The sequence below is a fragment of the Polypterus senegalus genome, chromosome 12 (genome assembly GCF_016835505.1).
Source record: "Polypterus senegalus isolate Bchr_013 chromosome 12, ASM1683550v1, whole genome shotgun sequence".
Classification (NCBI taxonomy): Eukaryota; Metazoa; Chordata; class Cladistia; order Polypteriformes; family Polypteridae; genus Polypterus; species Polypterus senegalus.
In genome coordinates, this window is record NC_053165.1 from 64,333,794 (window position 1) to 64,342,779 (window position 8,986).

Consider the following 8,986-nt stretch of genomic DNA (forward strand, 5'->3'; position numbering starts at 1 on the left):
GTCCCATGGGACAATCCTGCTGGGCTTCATAAGTGCCACTAGGAGGAGCTGTAGAAAAAAATTATCCTTGTTTTGAAGAACATGTGCCTGACCCAGGACACCACCATCATGCAGTGCTATGGAAACTGAAATAATCCTAGATCCAAGGTAAAAAGGGACCACCTCACCTCACCTCAGAGGTGGAGTTGTTACCTGGAGGTATTGGAGAATGCTCATTGGTGGACGGGAAGGAAAAGGAGTACTGTATTCTGTGTTGTATATATTGTGGTGTGCAGGATGAACAGAAAAGGTGTCTGTTGCAGGCACTTTTGTGCAAATTGAATTATTTGAACCTGTGACTGTTTTGCAGTAGATGTGCCTGGGGTATTGTAATAAGAATATAAGTTTAATGTCACTGTGCTCTGTACAAAAATATATTATAAATCCACTCACATGTACAGGAAAAATTTAGCACACAGGGGATCATCATGGATTGGGTCACTGCTTTTTGCAGATGATGTTGTCCTGTTTGCTTCATCAGGCTGTGATCTTCAGCTCTCTCTGGAGCGGTTTGCAGCTGAGTGTGAAGCGGCTGGGATGAGAATCAGCACCTCCAAATCCGAGACCATGGTCCTCAGCCGGAAAAGGGTGAAGTGCCCTCTCAGGGTTGGGGGGGAGATCCTGCCCCAAGTGGAGGAGTTTAAGTATCTCGGGGTCTTGTTCACGAGTGAGGGAAGAATGGATCGTGAGATTGACAGGCGGATCGGTGCGGCATCCGCAGTGATGCGGGCTCTGCATCGGTCTGTCGTGGTGAAAAAGAGCTGAGCCGTAAGGCAAAGCTCTCAATTTACCAGTTGATCTACGCTCCTACCCTCACCTATGGTCATGAGCTATGGGTAGTGACCGAAAGAACGAGATCACGAATACAAGCGGCTGAAATGAGTTTCCTCCGCAGGGTGTCTGGGCTTTCCCTTAAAGATAGGGTGAGAAGCTCAGTCATCCGGGAGGGGCTCAGAGTAGAGCTGCTCCTCCTCCGCATCGAGAGGAGTCAGATGAGGTGGCTCGGGCATCTGATCAGGATGCCTCCTGGACGCCTCCCTGGTGAGGTGTTCCGGGCATGTCCAACCGGGAGGAGGCCCCGGGGAAGACCCAGGACATGCTGGAGGGACTATGTCTCCCGGCTGGCCTGGGAACGCTTGGGATTCTCCCGGAAGAGCTGGAAGAAGTGGCCGGGAGAGGGAAGTCTGGGCTTCTCTACTTAAGCTGCTGCCCCCGCGACCCGACCTCGGATAAGCGGAAGAGGATGGATGGATGGGATCATCATTTAGAACTGCTAGGCAAGCATTAGAAGACAGAAAGGGGCAACTACGAAAATGGGCATTGTACTATTTCTTTGTGCATGAAATTGAATCCTCTCTTTGCCTTGCTTGGGATGGCATGATTAACCTAAGTAAGGGCCTGCACATGGAGAAACAGTATAAAGCCTTGGAACATTGCCCTTTCATCTGTTATGCCGCGTATCGTCATTAAAGAAAGCTAAGTTATTTTCTCTTATGTGATTTCTTACCTCCGTATCACTATGGGAGGGATATCACCTTGTTATAATATAGCTATTTAGGTCCAGGTTACTTAAAACGCCTCAATTAAAAAGAACTTATTCCAACTCCCCTAGAGGAAAACAGGTATGGGGCACACTGGCACCCCCTATTGTCACAGGATGTTTGAGAAAACTTTAGCTTTGTGACATGAGTAAATGAGAAGATGAGTAATCTGTGGCTATGAAGGGATACATTGGTCAGTGACAATACTCAAGTACCCCATGGGCATTAACAGGGCAAAAGTGTGTGAAGAAAACATTCCCCATACCATTACACCAAATCATCATGGAGTTTTGACACAAGACAGATTGGGCGCATGACATCATGCTGCTGGCACCAAATTCTAATTCTTCCATCTGTGTGCCACACCAGAAATTGTGATTCATTAAACCAGGTTTTGGTTTTCTAGTTTTCAGCTGTCCAGTTCTGGTGAGCCTGTGCCCAATGCAAACTCAGCTTTCTGTTCTTGGCTGACAGGAGTGGAACCTGACACGGTCTTCTGTTGTTGTAGCCCATCTGCTGCAAGGTTCAACGTGTTGTGCATTCTGTGGTGCTGTTCTGCTCACCACAGTCCGACACAGGGGTTATCTCAGTCACTGTATCCATTCTGTCAGCTTGAACCTGTCTGGCCATTCACTATGACCTCCTCATCCACAAGGCATTTTGCAGAACTGCCACTCACTGGAGGTTTTTTTTTTGCACCATTTGGGGTGAACTCTGATAACTGTTGTGCGTGAAGACCCCAGGAGATCAGTAGTTACAGAAATACTCTAACCAGCCTGACCAGCATCAACAATCATGTCACTGTCAAAATGACTGACATTACATTTTTTCCCCACTTTCTGGGGTTTGATGTAAACATCAGCTGAAGCTCCTGACCTGTACCTGCATGACTTTGACTTATACATTTGCCACATGATTGGCTGATTAGATAATTACATGGATAAGCAGGTGTATGCCCAGTGTGTGTATGTCATTAGATAAAAGAACAAAGTCAAAATTCCACACCAACAGTTTGAAAAAGGAATTGTCCCATATAGTTTGTGGCCTCAGCAAAACTCAGCATTCATGACAGTACAATCAGAAAGAGACAGGGAACTGGAGAGTAGTAAGCAGGAACCAATTGCCAGTGAATGAGAACATCACTTTACCTGGAAGCACCTGAATGAAGTTTGAACCTTCTGGAGATGAGACATACACAGAAGATTTTGGACAACATGAGCCCATTATGTTAGTCATAATATGAACACTGCATTTCACAGTCAGAACTTCAGGCCAGTGGGAAAACCTCCATAACAGAAGGAACCATGAATTCTGCAACTCTTAAGAACAATGGCAAGTCAGTTGTCTGTGAGTTGACATGTGGTGAGGTAATGCAAAGACAAAGGAGCAAGTCCACATCAGACTGGCTGAAAAGAAACCCAAATGAAAGGTTTGGACTGGCATTAGTCAAACTCAACAGAGCTGCTGAGACATGCCATTGATGTCTTGAAAAAGCTACCTGTTGTTATTGAATGAGGGTGGGTTAAAAATTTAAAAGCTTAACTGGCCCAAACTAAAAGCCAGTGGCCTAAACTCAACTGAGATGAGATGGCAGGACCTCAAACAAGCAGTTCCAGTGTTTTGGGGTTAAAGCAGCTCTTATGAAGGAGTGGGCTTCTCAGTGATAGGAAAGGCTGATAGTGAATTAAAGGAAGATTTGGGGACAGACAATGACATTAAAAAATGGTGCAAGCAGTTATTAAGTGTTGGGGGCAAATACTTTTTCACATGGTAGCCATTACTGTTAGATATCTTTAAGATACACTGAGATAAAGAACAATACTCACAGGCCTTGAAAGTAATATTAGACTTTCACTGTCACGGGAAACAAGGAGGAGGCAAATATTGAGTTATTGATTATTACATTACTGTATGGTTTCTTTATTTATTGTCTGTGTTTGAGAAAAAATGTGTTAACAAAATTTAGAATTTACTATTTTTTACTACATCCTTCTGGGATTCATACAGTGTACTAAATACCAAAATAGCACAACAAAAAATGTCACACCTATTAAAGTGACAATAAACAGATTGTACAGCTTATCTGGGTTATAGAAAGGGAAAGATACTCAAATAGGCAGCCCAGTGAACTTTAAAGGGAAGATGGCACTCTGGCCTGGTAGATGCCATTCTTTACAATCAACTTTGGCTCATAAGAACCTCCTCTTAGGCAGAGCAGAAGAGACACAAGGCAGATCAACTCAAGAGTGCTAATAAAGATTTAGAAATGTAATTACAAGAGTTCAACGAAATCATATATATATATATATACTGTATATACAGGGGTGGGCAAAGATAGGTTTACAATTGTTTGTATGGAAAGACATGTAGATTATGATTATTTCAATAGCTTTATTAACTTTATTAAATCAAAATAATGTCACATAATGGCAAAGTGCATTTAGGTACAGTCTTGTACGTGTTCAAATTACCTAAAAGATATGTATGTTTTATGTATTCACAACTGTAAACCTACTTTTGCCCACTCCTGTATATATACAGGTATATGGGGTGGCATGGTGGCGCAGTGGTAGTGCTGCTGCCTCGCAGTAAGGAGACCTGGGTTCGCTTCCTCCCTGCATGGAGTGTGCATGTTCTTCCCATGTCTGCGTGGGCTCCCTCCGGGTGCACCGGTTTCCTCCCACAGTCCAAACACATGCAGGTTAGGTGCGTTGGTGATCCTAAATTGTCCCTAGTGTGTGGTTGGTGTGGGTGTGCCCTCTGGTGGGTTGGCACCCTGTCCGGGGTTTGTTTCCTGCCTTGCGCCCTGTGTTGGCTGGGATTGGCTCCAGCAGACCCCCGTGACCCTGTAGTTAGAATCTAGCGGGTTGGATAATGGATGGATAGATGGATGTATATACAGTATTTGTAAAAATCAGAAAATTCACTGATTTATTTTGCTTTTGTTCAAAAGTGCTGGTAAGAATAATGACCCTGAAGTCTGGACAGATCAGAGTGGATTACATAAAGAAGAAAATAATTTATTCAAAAACTCAGGAACGTGAAATATCAGTTGCGGCGGCGCTTTAAACATTTTCCTCCTGCAGTGTTGAGTGTTGACCACTAGATGGCACTAGATACTGCTGTACAGTATTTTTTTTTTTACTTAAGTCGTTTGGCTTGCGCTGATTTCAAAGGCAGTGGTTTAAGAAATAATAGGAAAGGTCTATTTTGTTGTATTTAATTTAATTTTACTTTATTTTAGTTAACCAACAAAAGGATAATTTGTTTATATGATCCCAGTAAAGGGAACATCTTTCCTTGCATGGACCCGATTTTGTTTATATAAAAGAAAGAAAAAAATACACCTCTTCTGATGGAGCATTTATTTTTGAATATGTTTACAAAAGGAAAACACAAATCTCATCCTCACCTTTTTACGTCCAGGTTGCACCTCCACCTTTTTAGGTTTTCCACTACCTTTTCACACCATCTACTTCACCCAATTTGAGGGTCATAGATTAGGCAGCTGTAGTCTGTTTAGGCAGGAACCAACCTGGACAGATGCTGGCCTGCAATTGACTTAAAACAGGGTGAAAACGTAATGTATGCAAAAATTAGACTGCACCTTCGCCCGTAACTGGATTAAGAAGTTTGCCAGAGGGAGGAAAACCACCTTCTTGGAACGACAGACAATAAACACTTTAGAAAAAACAAACTGGAATCAGTCTCAGTTACGTTTTAGTACCAATGGACTTCAATGAATTTTAAGGAACTCCTGAAGGCAGTTTAGCAAACTACGCCTGCATTCACCCCTTCTTCTGACCAATGACCCAAATACATTTGTGCTTTCTTTCTTTGTTTCTGGCTCCTCTAACTATATCTACATTCCTTCTTTACTGCTATCTAAAAGAATTACAGTACTGTTAGTTTAAACCAATCAAACAATTTACATTTTAATAGTAAAAGAACTGGAGACAGCAAGACTGAGGATCAAAACATTTAGGGTGGGATATAAAAGAGACCAGAGAGTGACCTCAGAGACAGAGACCACTTGGACATGAGAAGACACAACTCCAGCTGAATCTAAAAGGCGCACGAGACAGCTTTCTACTTCTTCAGGAAGTTCTCTAACACTATATGCATGACGTCTTTGCTTTCTCCTCCTACTATTATCTTATTCTAACAAACACCATTTTGCTTTTACATTACTTTGTCTTTATATCTAGAGTGACTGAAATAACACATACAGGGGAAAACGACATAATTCGCATGCTGAGGGGGACGCCCCAATAGAAAAACAATACGGCAGAAGTAAAAATGAAAGCAAGTGGCAAATAAACAAATGGTGTATCGATCTTCATATGTTTAGAATACTCTTGGAGACCAAACAGCGTTTAGGTCTGGAGACACAGGGCTGAAACTACTGAGTCCCGACTTCCAGGCTGCATTGACTAATTAACATTGTAGACCACTCATTATAATATGCTGTATACTAGCAGAGGAGGGGGCACCAACTAAATTTTACAAAAAAAAGTATGACTCTGGTGTTCCCCTGTACAAATGCAACACCTAAACAAAATTGAGTATATTTATATACAGTAGACCAAGTTATTGTAGTGCCTGGCTGACTAATCGCTTATTGTTGGGTTGACTCCATATGGAGTGTCAATAATTGTTCCAGCTACAAATAGAAAGCCTTTCCAGAGAATGTTGGAAGGGCTTTTTCATGGGCTATCAGGGAATCCTATGGGGGATAAATAGGGGCGCTGGGACTACCAAATTCAGTAATCTGGAGACAGAAGGCCCCCTGTGCAACACTAATTCGATCAAATAATTGAATAAGCAGAATCTGTCACCTGCTTCATTACATTTCCCATCAGAATATTCTGAGGAAGACCCAGTGTTGACACCCAGTGTGGACAATAACTGCAAGTGAACTATTTAATATTTGACATACATAGCTAGGAGTACTTTTGTATTAAAAATTATGAAAATGTAACTTATATTGCATTCCTTGTGTAAAGGCAAAGGAAAATAACCTGCAGTTCTCCTTTGTTGCTATAGTTACTAGGTGTCTGATTACTGCTTTCTTTCTGATGTTATGGAAGCAGCATCGGCCTACCATAAGGGTCTGCCCTGGCAGTGAACACACCACCAGTGCTGGCTGGGAATCAGTCAGGAGATATGGCACCGAGCATTAGTACTCAACATCTGTTATTTATTTATTTTTTTTTAAATAATAAAACTACAATAAAGCAAATAGTAAAGCTGTGCACATCAGCAATTCACCAAGATCAATTTACTTGATGTGGCACAAACTAAAAGCTGGCATGCACAACAAAAGGACCCTAACCTTATTAATGTGCTTATTTATGATGGAACTGATTCAAGATGAGAACTGTTTCCTCCCTTGCGTATAGATGGACCATTTTAAATCAGTCACCCTGCACACAACTGAACAACATGATGACCACTAAGCTTTATTGCACTTTGTTTATCCCCAATCTGCTTACATGGGTATTATGTCCTTACACTTTTGCTGGAATGCAGTGGTGACAAGTGCTGGGTTAATTCCTGCCTTGAGCCCAGTGCTGCTAGGACAAGTGAGCAAGCCCACTACCCCATACTGGGCTAAACAGGATTGATAAATGGATAGAAAGAGGGACTTGTGAACAGTTAATCACTTGTCAGCTAAATAAACCTATTTGGTGCAGGAAAGATATGAAAAGCATGGGAAAGGCACTATATAAATAAAATGTACTAATATTATTATGAACTTTAACTTCACATAAATAGGGAAGCACGTTGGTGCTGCCCCATCCTTTCCCTTGAATTCCTGCCACATATGAAGCAAGGGTGAAGTTGGCCTGTTCTCCTAGACTCTCACACTTACCACAACAGCGTATGAGACTCAAACAAGAGTAAGTGTTCACATACCAAAATTCCACAATACATATACATTAATGCCTTTAAGAATCTCCCGGAATGTGTTACCTTTTGATTTTCACATGGGAAGCACACAGGCTACGGTAACTGCAGCTGATCCCTCACCACTCATGATTGTGTCTTTATTGTCTTCTACAAACACAGATAGTTTCCCCTCTTGAATGATGATATGGTGAAAAAAGTTTTGACTGCATTCTGCCCAAATTAACTGCTCATTTAAGCTGCTTGGTAAGGACCTTACAACTCTACCCTACAGAGTCTCAAAACCTCCAAACATTAGGCTTAAGTTGCCAGGCTTGACTAAATGATTAGATTTTGAAGCATGGCGCACACCCTACAAAAATACTAAGGATGTGCCTGCTATTCTTTGTAGGAAGATTACTGCCAAACCACACACAGCTTATGCCCTAGTGACCTTGTTACCCATCCTGATCTGGTCATGCAACCAGTAAAGCAGGGTCTCTCACCCTTTATGGCCTTTCAATCCAATTTTACCTTTTCAATTTCAATGTTGACCCAAAGCTAGAAACTGTGAGTGCAGGCTGGGGGAAGAGGCAGGTTTCAGAATCCCTTGTTGAATTAAGCATAATAAGAACAGCCATTGTTATGATGGGGTCAAGTGTTGTGAAACGTGCGTCATTAAGCTAGTCCATTTGGGTAAAACAAAGTGTAGTAGGGAGGGGACCCTTAGTCAAACAAGCAGACACAATTACAAACAGAACAATATTGTAAACACCGTCAATGAATTTACTGAACAGGGGTGGTGGTGATGTGAAGCCAATTACGACCCAAGAATGGCAACTAATAAAGGATACGATATGACAGCTACTGCTTGCCAGCTTTGTACAGTGGCTGCTTTGGTTGGATGTGCAGCTGGATACCATTTATCACCAGTTAAGCCTCCATGCCAAACATAGCACCAGTTGCATTCACTAATCCTGGCAGCTTTACTCAATATGACAAACAGTCTGGTGCTTTTCTTGACTAAATACCTGCATATCACTCAACTACATGGACTTTTACACATACCTTGTGTACATAATGGTGGATTTCATGAGGTGTATCACTGCTTCGAACTGTAGTTACTATTCTGCCAGGGTGTAAATGACTAAGCATAATTACTTATTATAACCAGTTAAGCATTACTAACTAAATTGTTCACATTCATTTAATCTCTTTCAAATACTATAAAATTGTTCAATCACAGGCTCTTGTACAGAAAAGACTTGAATTAGTTACTCTTTTACATCCATTACTGTAGTAATCCGAGTGTAATTATGGCCAGTGCCCTGAAAACCAAAGACCTCATGGCACTGGAAGCTGGGAAGAGAACAAGAAGCAGATGTTCCCCGATTAAAACGATATGCATTGACATCAGAGTAAGGAAAATCAAGTTCTTCTGCCCCAAGCAGAGGATACGTTGAGACATAACCAGTGGTAAACTTAACAGTCAAAAGCAGTCAACAAAATTAAGATCA